The sequence below is a fragment of the Ailuropoda melanoleuca genome, chromosome 9 (genome assembly GCF_002007445.2).
Source record: "Ailuropoda melanoleuca isolate Jingjing chromosome 9, ASM200744v2, whole genome shotgun sequence".
Lineage (NCBI taxonomy): Eukaryota > Metazoa > Chordata > Mammalia > Carnivora > Ursidae > Ailuropoda > Ailuropoda melanoleuca.
Window position 1 is genome coordinate 91,782,932 of NC_048226.1, and position 15,154 is coordinate 91,798,085.

At 39.1% G+C, this 15,154-nt stretch overlaps 1 non-coding gene across 1 annotated transcript; it reads left to right on the forward strand.

Annotated features, from left to right (window-relative positions):
* Positions 1-7,088: 7,088 nt before the first annotated feature.
* On the forward strand, positions 7,089-7,232 carry LOC117803915. Its single transcript, XR_004628030.1, has one exon. It is a non-coding gene; the product is annotated as a U4 spliceosomal RNA (small nuclear RNA).
* Positions 7,233-15,154: the final 7,922 nt, after the last annotated feature.

Consider the following 15,154-nt stretch of genomic DNA (forward strand, 5'->3'; position numbering starts at 1 on the left):
TCTTTGGAGAAACAAAATTGCATAATCTTTGACCTTGTAATTTCTTCTTACAATGATTCCCTTACAGGGAAGAAATCATAATTTAGGGTCTGCAGCCAATCAGAACATGTAAGTAGTGGTACCCGTGTTGTATAGACTGTAGATATGCCTTGTCAATTACTTGATTTTTTTTTTTATGAATTCTTGGCAGTGTCTTTCTAAAGGCTAATATATTCAAAGAATACTTAACAAATGGAAATATTTTCTTACTAAAATTCTCTTGAGTTGGTGGAGAATTAATGCCCAGCATGTCAATGGCTACATGTAGGATTAGATGCCACATTAAAAACCTGCTGAGTTCTATGCTGTGAAAGTCAGCAATGTGCTGTGTATAAAAATAGCTACCTGGGCGTCTGGGTGGCTTAGTCGGTTAAGCGTCCGACTCTTGATTTCAGTCCAGGTCATGATCTCAGGGTTGTGGGATCGAGCCCCACATCAGGTTCCACACTCAGCACTGAGTATGCTCAAGGTTCTCTTTCTCTCCCTCTTCCTCTGAGCCTCTCCCCGATTGCTCTCTCTCTCTCACTCTCTTTCTCTCTCTCTGTCAAACAAATAAATAATTCTCTAAAAAAATAAAATGAAAATAGCTACCATTTCTTGAATATCCATGTGATATTAGGTACTCAACTGAGACACCCCCCTACTATATACCAGACACTTAAACATCATCTCTAACCCTTACAAGAGAGGGATGAAATGTACCTCACTCGCCCACCCTAACCCCATTTTAATGATGGGGAAATAGAGGGTTAATAACTTATGCAAGTCACTAAGCTAGTGGGTATGGCAGAACTAGAACTTAAAACTGGAGAAATCTCAAAATCACATCACCTTTTATGGGAGTCTCCAACATCAGACTTAGACTCTGTGCCAATTGCCAACGTATGATATTTTGAAAGCGTCAGTAGGAATGATGACACAGCATGACCTTCTTTTCAGTCCATGTCCCTGGTAGCTCTTACTCTTTAGAGATAAGCCAATCCAGTCTCCATTCCAGATACACAGGGCACTCTAAGGTACTTTTGGAGAGTGACGTGAACACACGGTTATTTTTGGTAACTAATAGTAAAAAGTTAGGCAATGAGAAGCACAAATATAACTCAAGTGGGAGGTTAATTAATAACCCAGCAGGATTGTAAAATGACAAGGCTGGAGATATTACTCCAAGTAGTAGAAGGTAATGCAAACTCTGTTATATGCTGTGTTTTCTATTATATAAAAATGAGAAAGAGGAAGAGAGGCAGAGACAGAGTGAGAGAGAGAGAGAGGGAGAGAGGGAGAAGGAGAGAGAAGCACAAGTGAATAAAAAGCGCCAAGTAAAGTCCTAGTGGCCAAATGTAGGGTTTCAGATGTCTTTGTTCCCATTCTAGCTATACAAAATAATACTTGAGCTATTGACTTAACCTTTCCAGGCCTCAGTCTCCTTAAGGTGAAAAGAAGACTCCATCCTCTGTGGGGCTCCTCTGATAATAAATACAGAAGACAATCTAACGATGGTATGGGTAACTCTGGACCTACGGGTCAAAATATATTCACACGTAAAATGAGGGCAGCAATAGTACAAACTTCATATAGTTTTTGTGGGAATCAGCTCCATCCACACGTATAAAGCTCTTGGAATAGTACCCAACAAAATGTAAGGACCCCGTGTGCTTGCGAAGTAAGTAGAAACAATATAGATAAAGCCCTTAGTTCAGTTTTTGGGACCTTGCAAAGGCTGCTCTAGATGTTAGCCTTGATGGTAATTCATATCTCAGGATGGCATCCTGTGATATTAATGAAGAGAGATGCCCTATTTTCTTAGAACAACCAAGACAAAACCAAGGCCATGATTTTTAATCTTGAGGTGACTTTATGGGTGAGTTTGGAAATAAAAGCACTTGGGTTGGCATCCTTGATCTGTTAGTTCCTACATGTGTAGTGGTGGGAGATGTACTTCATCTCCTTGGCACCCAGTTTCCTCATCTGTAAAATTGGGACTTAACTCCTAGAGCTGTGTGAAATTAAATGAGATAATACAGGGAAAGACTTAGAACAGTGCCGTACATACAAGAAGCACTCAAGAACTGTTAGGTGCAATTCTTAGCCTCGCCTAACATCTTTTTTTTTTTAATGTTTTTTTTATTATATTATGTTAGTCTAACATCTTAAAGTTACTATTGTTTAATGGGTCAGAAGATGTGAGCTCAAATGTGGATATGGCCACTACCTAAGGGTATTTACATATTTTCATCTACAAAATGAAAATGTAAATGAAAAAATTCCTTCAAACTCTCACCATGTATGATCCTTTGCTTTTATTTTACTTAGGAACCTCCAACTCCTTCCAGTAATAGGTACTACAAAACTGGAAAAATAAAGAGGTAAAAACCATACTAATCTAGAAGTTGTGAAGGTAGCCTAGGAGAGACACAGTCACTGTACTTTAAAGATTTTTTTTTTATGTGTATAAACTCATTAATGTGTTTTTCAGGATTAAAAAAAAATAAAAACTTGAAACCAGCCCAGGCTTTGCATTTCTCATTATGAGAAAAAAATTTCCTGCAGTTGAACTATATGACATTTAATGACACATGGTGAAAATTTTAGGGTAGGCCCATACTCCTCTGAGTGACTCATAATGTGTTTTCTAGAAGAAAAAAACTGTCCTGTAAACCAAGATAGGCCTTCTGAGAAAATGAGAGAACCGAGATCTCGCACTGCTTCTGGAGATGTGGAAAGGCTGTTCAAGAGGATTCCTTTCTAAGTTGTGGTCGCCCCCTTGAGCCTCTAGAGTCTCCATTCACTTCATTTTAATCTTGTATTTTAATTGGGAAACAATGGACACATACCATAGAAAGAGAACTTCAGGGAGTTTTTTGGCAACCCCCTAAGTGTATACATGTACGGGCAAAAGGATTTAGCATATTATAATGCTTACCTCTCATCCTTATTGGTTTTAGAACCAGAACATTATAGATACAATGGAAATCTCACTGCTATTCACCCTATTGTCTTCATCCTTCCACTGGATGCAGCGAGGTCAGTGTATCTCCCTCGAATACTTTTACTCCATCAGCGAGAACAGAAAGAGCATGATTCCATTTTAAACATTTGCATAGGTGGTCTTTTGTGAGCAAATCGAAGTTGAAAATTAAATTTTATGTTTCTGAGATTGATTTATATTGATACAAATACTAGGTTGAACTGCCTAAGATTGCCAACAATCAACTCATTTTGACTCTAAACATAGCACCCTCACATGAAGAGTCATAGTCCACCAATTTCACTGTTCAATTCTCTGTTTTGCAACTTTTAAAATACATCCCCCCATTGTTACACATTCAGCTTGATTCCAATTTTTTTTATGATCATAAACTGTTATAAGATCTGTTAACAGTTTGGTCTGTCATGGTTTCTTGAATTCTGGCAAAAAAACATGAGGTGCTTGCAGCAGGGGCAAAGGACTTTATTACTCAAGGCCCAGTGAGCATCACAAGAATTAGCATATTTGCACCAATTTCCCTTGTCTCTCAGTTCCATGCAAACCCCCTGCAGGAGCCCCGGTGGAGATTATGCACACAGTGGATTTGTGTCATAGCTGAGGAAACCTGAGCTTAGGGAACCTGAATTTTTTATAATGCGCTGTAGGCAACCATGCCTGATCTTTGTTCCAGGGAGACATTGCTTTTATTGTGCTGGACGGTGAGCAAGCCTGCCCTCTACAGACACTATCTCTTTCTCCCTTGTTCATCTTACAAACATCTTTGAAAAGTTAATTTGAAACTGAAGGACAGTTAGTGCCTTTGTTTGCAAGATGTGCAGAAACCTGAAAAACCCATGAGTAATTATCTCCTGATAATCTTCTGGTCCATATGGAAGAATTCCACTGGAACAGATATCTAACAATAAGGTGACTAGGTGTATCAGATTTGGGCTTCAACACTGATTTTCAGATATTGACAAATTACTCTCTAAGGTCATTGCAGCAATTTTCACTCCCTCGTCAGTATAAGGTCTTTGCCGCTGTCTGTTTTTCTCAGTATTTTATTCTTTCCTAACTGATGGCCAGTCACCCATTTTTGTAATGTTCATTTAATCAATTGTTAGGGATATTGAGTGCATTTTCGTCTTTTTTGGGCATTTGGGTCTCCTCATCTGTGAATTTCCTTTTTATATGCTTTTCCAGTTTTTTTTTTTTTTCTTTTCTGTTTGTAGTTTATCAATACTTTATTGACCTGGAGATGTTTTATGCATTCTGCATACTGATCCCTTTTCCTTTAAATATTTACAATTATCTTTTCTCTTCTAATCACTTGATTTTAGTTATATTTGTCATGTGTTTTGTGGTATATTTTTTATTTTTATGTAAATGAATCTGTCAATCTGTTGTTTACTTATGGCTTGTGGTTTTTCTTAGCATAATGTAACAATCTTGCCCAATGTAATAAATGTATTCTTTATATTTTCTTCTACAGGTGTGAAATATGCACATGTAGGTCTTTCATAAAGATGAAGTTTGTTTTGGGGTAATATATAAGATAGGTATCTAACTTCACTCCTTAAAATATAGACAGCCACATGCCTCAGTGCCATTTGTTGAAATTCCTATTTTTTCCCACTGGTTTTTAAGGAAGGTTGTCCCTCTCATATAGTAAATGTTGATATCCAGCAATCTTATCCAACCCAATCCTTTCAATCTTGTTTTTCTTCAAAACTGCTTGGGTGACTCTTGGACCTTTATAATTTCACATGCATTTGAGGTTAAACATCTTGATACCAGATGATATGTTTTAGTTGTGATAATTTTTCTATACTTCTTACTGATTTTGGGGCCCCCTTAGGTATTAATTTCTGAGGTAAGTGAGTCAAAATCGACTATGATCGAAAAATTGGTCATATTGGTCAATTGTTACTTGCGTTCTGAATACTTAAGCCACGTGGATCTTGAGACTATATTGTCAGTTGTGAATTCATGGTTATTATACATTCTTGGTGGTTTATTTCCTTTTATCACTAAGCCTATATCCCTCCTTATCCCTGCTATTTCTTTCTGTCTTCATACCCAATTTGTTTTATTCTCTGTTACTACACTCAATTACTATCCATTACTATATTACTGTGAAGTTAATCTTTTTCATTGCTGGTTGAGATAACTTTTTCTATGCTTTCTATTTTTCAAATTCTTTCTTACTGTTTAAGCATACCTTCTGTCAATAACTCAGAGCTCATTTTCTATTAAAATCTATTTTTAACTTTGCTTTTCTATGGTGTTTGTGATGCACTGAACTGTGTTTCCCTCAAATTCATATGTTAAAGCCTTAACTCCAAAGTGGCTACATTTGGAGACAGAACTTTTAAAGAAATAATTAAGGTTAAATGAGGTCATTAGGATGGGACCCTAATCCAGTATAACTAGTGTCCTAATAATAATAAGAAGAGTCACAAAGAAAAGGCCATGCTGAGGTCAGAGAGAGAAGATAGCTATTTACAAGCCAAAAAGAGAGGCTCAGGAGAAATCAAAACTGTCAACATCTTGGTCTTAGACCTCCAGGTTCCAGAACTGTGAGAAATTAATTTCTGTGCTGATGGCAGCCCTAGAAAACTAATATAGAATTTTAAGCTTATTTTATGTATTGGAGGCCTAAATAACCCCAAACAAACAACACTTTGCTTTATTATCAACATTCTGAAAAATTGAGAAATGTGTCAAATGAATGGCAGATGGGTTTTAAAGATAACATGGTTACTCACCAAGGCCAATGTGAAGAATCCTGTTTTGAGAACAACAGGCACATAGACTTGCTAACATGGTATGCCACTTACGTACCATTCATGGTATGGCAAACTCACTTACCACGTCCCACCAGTATAGACTGGAGCAGTCTTCCCTGAACGGGGACTGCTGGGGAATGGGGAGCACCGGATATGCTTTCGGTGGACTATGAAAAGAAGAAGTGCTCTCATTCCCAAATCCTAAATTGTCCAATCAGATAATTCACTCCACATAAGGAAAAAAGAAGTAACAGGAGTACAGCAAAGAAATTACTTTTCATGAAATTATTTTGGCTAAAGTTGCTATAAACAGTCGTGTATAGGTTGTTCAATGAACATAATTATTCATTTCTCTGGAACAAATGCCTAGGAACATAACTTATGGGTCATACAGGATTTGAATGTTTAGTTTTCTTTTCTTTTTTTTTAAATTTTTTATTATGTTATGTTAGTAACCATACAGTATGAATGTTTAGTTTTCTTAAGAAAGCGCCAAACTGTTTTGTAGTTGGCTGTACCATTTTATGTTCCCATGGGATATGTGAGTGATACAGTTTCTCTGCATCTTTGCCAGCATTTGAGGTGGTCACTATTCATTTTTTTAGCCATTTTAATGGGTGTGTGGAGACATCTCATTGTGGTGTTAATCAGCATTTTTCCAATGACAAATTCTTTTGAACACCTTTTCATATGCTTATTTACCACCTGTATATCCACGTCAGTGACATGTCTTCTCATGTATTTTGCTCATTTTCTAATTGCATTGTTTGCATTTTTATTGTTGAGCTTTGATTTATAGCTTTTAGATAAGTATATGTACAAGATATACACATATTTGATATATACATATATATTGAGATTGTATATATTTGAGATATACATATAATACTATATATAGTCTAGATACTAGTCCTATCATGTATGGCTTGTAAATATTTTCCCCCATTCTGTAGCTTTTCTTTCCATTCTCTTACAGGGTCCTCTAATTCTCCATTCTGTTCCATTGGTCTATATGTCTCTTCTGCCAGCTACACACATTCTTTTTTTAAATTATTATTTTTTTTATTATATTATGTTAGTCACCATACAGTACATCCCTGGTTTTGATGTAAAGTTCGATGATTCATTAGTTGCGTATAACACCCAGTGCACCATGCAATACGTGCCCTCCTTACTACCCATCACCAGTCTATCCCATTCCCCCACCCCCCTCCCCTCTGAAGCCTTCAGTTTGTTTCTCAGAGTCCCTAGTCTCTCATGCTTCATTCCCCCTTCTGATTACCCCCCCCTTCTTTATCTTTGCGCAGTGGCAGTATCGTAGCCAATGAGGTTTATCCGAGGCGCGATTACAGCTACACACATGCTTATTACGGTAGCTGCATAAGAGGTCTTAAGATCAGATTGACTGATTTCTTCTCCTTTATTCTTCTTTCTCAAGATTGTTTTAGCTGTTCTGGTCTCTTTGCCTTTCCATGGAAATGGTAGGATAATCTTGTCTCTATCTATAAAAACTCATAGTGGGATTTTGGTAGGAATTACCTAAAACACGCATACCAGTTTGGGAGGGATTGGTGTCTTTTCTATGTTGAGTCTCAGACCTTCTGGTACTGCTCCCGCCAGGACAGAGGGGCTGCTGCTTCATTACTGTGAGATGGAAGCACAAGTCCACGTTCTCCACTTGGCGTCTGTTGACCCCCAAAGGGAAGCTTCTTGTTGCTGCTGGACCCGTGGTGGGAAACTTGGCTCCAATGGGGTCTCTACTGATACCATGTTGGGGATGGCCTCATTACTACTGGTGATAAGAGAAGTCCTGACTTCATTGGGCCTCCTCTGATACCACCCCAGCCAGGAAGGGGGTGTACTGTACCTTGTTCGGCCACAGTAGCAGTGCAGGTAAAGGGGGGCCTTGTTATTGGCAACATGGATGAGAGTTCAGGCTCCCTACTTGGCCTTCTCTAACGCCACCTCAACAGGAGTGTTGGAGCATTTTGCTACACCCTCATGAGGGTGGAGATCTGGGCTCCCCACTCAAATTTGCTAGATTGAGGGCGCGGGGCAATATTTTATGTTTTCCCTGGCTGGAGTAGAGTAGCTGTTATCTAAAAGTGTTCTGTCTTGTTAAGCTGCCCATTTCTTCAGGCTTTGACTAGAGAGAGCAGTCTTCTATGGGGCTTATTTTTCATCTGTACCTATTCTAATTCTAATCTGTGCCTTTCTAATTGGCTGGGTTATCTAACTCGAAGGCTGGGATATGTGATATAAAACAAACAAAGGCACTTAGGATGTTTTCATTCCTAACGTTTTCATTCCTAGGGCCCTGTGGTCCCTAGCTGTGTGTTTTTTCCTCTCCCACATTCAGAGTTTTTATGTTTGTTTTATACATGCTGTCCAGGGTTTAACTGCACTTATCAGCAGTGATAGGGAAAAGTACATCTATTCCATCTTCCAGGAAATAGAAGTCCCCTTCTTGATTTTTAAAGACTCTAAAGAGTTAAAAATACACACGAGATTATCACTCAGAAAAATTTCGGAGACAACCCTTTGTGTCAGTACATACAGATGTTCCCTGGGCCACACACAGCAAATTTGGAAACAAGCTAATCTCTAGCCCCCTAAAGCAATTATCACTGGCAAACTATGTTCCCGGAACATGCTATTTACCATCGCTAAAAAGCATAGCAGAAGCTCAGTGATATGTGAATGAAAGAGAAGATCTCCTTGGTCGGGTCACACCAGAATGCCAGTCCGTTGATGCCAGGTTGCTGGAATTCATGACTTGCAAATTTAAAATCAGCTGGGAGACATCTCCTACCTATACTTTGGCACTATACATCCACCTATTTTAGAAGGAAATCCACCTGTACATAATTTCTTTCTGGAAGATACTCTGGTTTCCCTCCTGGATTCCTGTTATAGTGCCAACATACCCATGTCTTCAGCTGCTGATGACCAGCAGCTAAATCCTTTAGTAAAACTATTTCTTGGCAACAGAGGTTTCTCCACTCAAGGGCATAGCTCTCCAGGGAGCCCTGGCCTGGACAATGATTGACTCATGTAGGCATACAAAGTCCTAGTTTTCTGCAGCAGTTGGGGACGGCTCTGAATGGCTCTGTGCGGTATCAGATGCAACCACATTCTGGGTCAATTCACATGTCCCTATAAGTGCATCTATCTGTGGATAAACTTTCTCCTTGCATTGTCTGTATTAAACTATTGTTTTCAGGGAACGTATTTTAAGACACTCTTAATTTCCATTTCTCCCTTGAGCCTTGCATTTCTCTCTTTATTGTTCTGAATTGAGTGCAAAACAGCATCCACATTCATTTGTGAGCAGAGAATTTTGTTCTTGTGTCTTGGTAACTCACAACGATTCAGTATAGAATTATTTTGGCTTAAGATACCCATTTCTCCAGGAGTTCTTTCTCTCATATGTTCTGGGTTTTTTTGTTTTGTTTTGTTTTGTTAAGATTTTATTTATTTATTTGAGAGAGAGTGAGTGAAAATGAGCACACAAGCAGGGGCAGGGGGGAGTGGAAGAGGGAGAAGCAGGCTCCCCAACAAGCAGGGAGCCCGATGCGGGGCTCCATCTCAGAACCCTGGGATCATGACCCAAGCTGAAGCCAGACGCCCAACCAATTGAGCCACCCAGGTGCCCCTGTTTTGTTTTGCTTTTTATGGAAATCTAGCTCAGTCAAGCCAAAATACACTTCATTCATTTATCCAACGAATGTGTTTTAAGCAGTCATTAGGTATAGACACCAGGAGCAAACTCTGCAACCTACCACACAGGGTGTCGGGGGCGGGGAGGGAGATTAAATGTGTCAGCCTAAGCAATATGCCAGGTATAGTGTCTGATACCAAGCAATTTTTCAAGGAACAGAAAGCCGTTTACTTTGCCTTTTCTGCATCTTGTCTGTGACTATTAGAAAAACAAACTAAGCTTGCCATTATTTGGTGATTGTGATTCTTGGTTACCTTTGGAAAAGAAAGGTGGGTATTAAAGGAAGTACCATGTGTGGCTTGGTCTCTGGGTCAGACTGTCCCGATCGTCCTTTCCTGGCCAGGCTGTCCATCGTTACGAGTAAACAATTCTATCGTAAAGAGACTTGGTTGACGAATCTCTGCACTTTCTCTGGAATACCATTTTAAATACCTCTTCCGAAGGAAATGAGAAATGCTGTTGTGACATAGTCATCAAATGTCTGGGAGCTGTAGTTAGTGGTGGATATTCTAGTTTCTGGGGCCTTTATAGTTGCCTCAAGCTGTCCAAAAACCTGAGAACCAGTTGAAGAACTGAGCTCAGCCTTCCACTCCAGGACGCACCTCTGGAAGACCTTTTTATCAGAATAGGCATTCAACTAAATTTCCTGAGTTCCTACTCTGTTCCGGGCAACCTGCTGGTCCCTGGAAATGGACAGTCGTTAAGGATTGGCCCCACCAGGATGGGTTGCAATGCACACTTTAGCGGGACACATGGACAAATAGCAGCAGCAGAGCGTGCAAGGTCTAGGAGAGTAAGAAGCCCAGGGGATTACGGAATCACCGAGTAACCAGAAGGGAGAGATGAATCTCATCACTCTGGTCTGGAATGGACCACAGAAGGCTGTTTGATAGCAAAGTAAGCTTGCTCTTTCTAGGCGAATCTCAAAGGGATGATGGGACACCGATTTAGTGGAATGAACACAAGCTTTGATTTAGACACACTCGAGCTTCAATCCAAAATCTGCTTTTTAGCCATTGGTTTGCAATCTTGGGAGCTCCCCGGGGTGAATCTGAACCTGGCCCCCACACAGAAGGAAGGAAGAGACTGATGAGAGAGGCACAATACTGCAGGGGGGTAGGTGGCAGGTTTAATACGCAAGGGGACTTACATATGAGGCTTGCTCTGGGCCCCACAAGACCAGTAGCTCTCTGCGCCGGCCCACCAGAATGCTAAAATTTGAATGGGGTTCAGATGGTCTCAAGGACACCTTACACCCTCAAGGCTGCTTTCTTGAAACATCTCCCGGTGTGGAAATGGTGGACAAATGTATGTTCCAGGGACAGGGGAGGGGGTGAGGAATCTCTGAGTACCCCAGGGCCAACAGGGGTTACATCTTCCTGATGACCTCTAACATCAGCTGTGTGAATTTATCATCGCTTTTCTCTTTTTTCCTTATCTGTGCCATGGGCATAATATCGCCCATTAAAGTTGTCTTTTGTTAGAATTAATGGTGTAATATACGTTGGGGATGTATTAAGCATGCAGTAAATGGTAATAGCCACCAATATCCCAGCATGGCACAGTCTCTGAGAAAAGTTTTTTACGTGGACATAAGTCAGAATCTCAGATTTTCCATTCAGCATCATTTGACCTACAAAAATTATACAACTTCTATGAGGCTCAATTTCTCCATCTGAAAGTGGAGATAGTATATTGTAAAGCATCCGAAATGTAAGATCTGTTTGACAAATATCACTCTCCAACTGTGAGTCTTTCATGAAATGATTTATCCAAATTTATTTTGAAATTATGTATCTTTAGCCCATATTAAGTCCTCTACTTTTTTGGCCCATAGGGTCTCTCTCCTGCTTCCATCTGAGAACCGAATGTCAGAAAATCACATTTTGTCCCATTAGGGCTATTGTCTAGAGGTTGATAACCTTGTTCACTGGGAATCCACAGTGAGGGAACCAATAATAATCTTGGAGGAGGGGATTATCTGTTTTGTTTTGGAGACCATTCTTCCTCTGTTCTTTTCATGAATATAACCATGAACTTGGAGATAGCTCAATTATTCTTTTCTAAAGAACTTAGTTGCTTTAAAGTTATAGAAAATATGCACGAGTCTGTTTATGTGTGTTATGTATGTGTGAGGACTTTGCATGTGATGATGGAGATTAGGAGAAATATGGGGACAGAACATAGCTCCCCTGGTCTACCTTCTTGACTTTCTTTCAGCATGGTGTGTGGGCTTCTGTTGACCCCAAGATGGCCTCTACAGCATGTGAGCTGCCCAAGGAGAAACTCTCTTTTCTCTAACTCTGTCATCTCCTGTACCTCTTACAGCATTTTGCACTTAATTCCTCTCCCCACCTTATGGGCTATCAATGCCCTTCACCTCCAAATTCTTTAAGGATCCATACAAATGCCACCTTTCTCCTAGTCACTTAATGCTTCAGTTTTAAAAAAGGAATATGCAATCTCTAATTTGAATTATGATGAAGTACTTACTTCCTTCACTCTACTAGATTGCAAGTTTTTGAAGATAGGAACCTTGCCTGATACAGCTCTTTACTGATCACACAACTAAAAAAAAAAAAAAAAAAAAAAAAAAAAAACTCAATTAAAATATAAATTACATTGAATAAAGCAATATTTCTGGGAGAGCAGGAAAAAGAAACAGCCACCTTACGATAAAATTAGAGATAGGGTTAAAAATAAATCTCATGATCAACTCTGATGAAAAAGCTGTACTACCCTGTAGGGTAACTGTTGGTTTATATACCTCCACCTACCACTGAAATAGGAACTTGTGTTCTTGGGAGGAGGTGGTGCTGGAGGGGAAATCGTGTTGCTTATCCTGCATCCCCGGGGACTATACACAGAAGGTTGTCAGTCACTATGTGTTGAAAGAGTGAATGAGGGTCAGTGTTGCTCCTCTCAGGCAAGACCCTCCTATAGAAGAGAGTAGGAACACTCTTTTTTTTTTTTTTAAGATGTACTTATTTATTTTAGAGTGAGAAAGACAGAGAGAGAGCACAAGAAGGAGGGGCGGACAGAGAGAACATCTCAAGCAGACTGCGCTAAATGTGGAGTTCCTCTTGAGTTTTGATCTTGTGATCCTGAGATCACGACCTGAGCTGAAACAAAGAATTGGATGCTTAACTGACTGAGCTCCCCAGGTGCCCCACGAGTAGGAACATTCTTAATCCCAGGTAAATAGCAACCTCTTATCTTCCAAGGCTTTACTGAGACACTAAGCGCTTTGCTCTTTTCCAGAAGTGATGAACTTGGGTCTCCTTTCCCCATCTTTTCTTTTTTTGTAAATTTAAATTCAATTAGCCAACATATAGTACATCATTAGTTTCAGATATAGAGTTCAACAATTTATCATTTGCGTATAACACCCAGTGCTCTCCTTAATACCTATGTGCCCTCCTTAATACCTATCACCCAGTTACCCTCATTCCCCACCCACCACCCCTCTAGCAGCCCTCAGTTTGTTTCCTCTATCTTTTCTAATCTTCTTTAGTTCAAAAGCAGCAAGGACCAGAAAGCTAGCCAGAATTAAGATTCCAGTCTTAATCCTTGAGGCTCAAATCTGATTAAATCAGTCTGATATCATAAAAACCTTATGGGGATAAAAACGTCTAACCCTGACTCTGTGACTTGCTGAGTGATCTTGAACAAGTCACTTTCTTTCTCTGGTTCTCTACATCTTGTTTGTAAAATAAAGTTTTTTGGCAGAAATATTAAGTTTCTTTCTGGACAGTGAAATAAGACCATTTGCAGGGTAATTAGAGAATAATTATGCTCTCTGGAATAAAATTATCGATAGAAAAAATGATAATTCTTGGAAACAATTAACTTCATGGAAACAGTGGGTTCGACACACCCCTCACGAGTTCAGGAAAATGGGCTATACATTTAGATACACTCAGACGCTAATTTACGACACTATAGAAAGATAGCATCTGTTGAAGTTTTGGAAAAAATCAAAACTGATACTTATTTTCAATGGCAAGAAAATATGATCATGGTAATTATGGCATAATTATGATGCCCTAAATCTAATTTTAGCATCTGGGTATAAGAAAGAATGGGAAACCAATATAAAGGAAGAGAAAAACACATCAACTTTCCAAAGATAATAGAGCCATAAGAAATAAGAGGATTGGTTTATAAAAACACAAGTCATTATCTGCAAACCTGATTATAAGCACACCCCAAATTTTTCTTTTGTGAGAAATATCCAATTTTCAGACCAAAAAAATTGATGAATAATTCTTTTTTTTCAAGATTTTATTTATTCATTTATTTGAGAGAGAGGGGTTGTGGGGGGGGATGGAGGGAGAGAGAGCACATGAGTGGGGAGTGTGCATGTTGATGCCCAGACAATGTGCAATTTAAAAATAAATTTATGAGCCAAAGAATAAACCACTACACATTTGTACCTAAGGAAAAATAATTTCCTGATGCTCAGAATTGATAAACATGATAAACAGGAGGAAATTTGGAGGAAGGAAGAGAAACAGCCAGTAGAATAGGGATTTGTATCCTTAATCCTCCACTTAGTTTTTAGATCACTTATTAGGTCATATTCTTGGCCTCTCATTATCTGCAAATTGGAATAATAATACTTATCCATTCATAACGTTATTATAAGGAATGATGATAGTGTGTGTAAAGCACTCATCAGGGTTAAGCAAATACTAGATGTTCTTTAATGAAATATTTGGTCTCTTCCCAATTAAGAGTATTTCTTGCAGTGTAGTCTTCTAACTAACTGCCTGCATCTGAATCACTTGGTTTGCTTCTTAAAAGTGGGGATGGTTTGGGGCACCTGGGTGGCTCAGTCAGTTAAGCTTCTGACTCTTGTTTTCAGCTCAGGTCATGATCTCAGGATCCTGGGATCAAGCCCCCTGTCAGCCTCCACGCTTGGCCTCTTTTTGAGATTCTCTCTCCCTCACCCCCTGCCCCCACCCTCCCCGTGTGTGCACTCTCACACTCTCTCTCAAATAAATAAATAAATCTTTAAAAAAATAAGAAAAAATAAATTCAAAAAGTAGGGATGGCTTTTAAAATAGGAGATCATCTTACCTGATTTTTCTTGGCCCCTAGACTTTCACAGGTAGTTCACCTACCAGATGACCTTTTCTTATATTTTCCAGGATTAAAATCAATGCTCTTATCACCAGTATTGTAATGTTCCTATCAATTTCCAGTCATCCTTTTGACTATATTCCATATTCATACAAATGTGGATGACCAGAGGCACAGGTAACCTCCCACCCCATAGTTAGCATGGAAGACATTTTCATACTTACTCATTACCCAGGGTAAAGGGCTCAGATGAGTTTTGAGAATTCACAGTTCTTCAGGCAAAATGAGAAAACTAAGTTTAAAGGTCAAATGAAGAGACTATGGAGAATCGTTAATCTTTTCTACTCTATTGCCAGCCCACTGGCCTCAACGTTTGGGGTCCTTAGTATCTTTATTATAAATGATAGTACATTCTTGTGATTAGAAAAAAAAAATTTTTTTTTTACAAAACCAATAAAAACCTATATATAAATTCAAATACTCATAGGTGAATTCATAAAAGCAATTGTGTTTTTGCAAATTAGCTCATGAAAAAAATTTAAGCTCTTAATAATA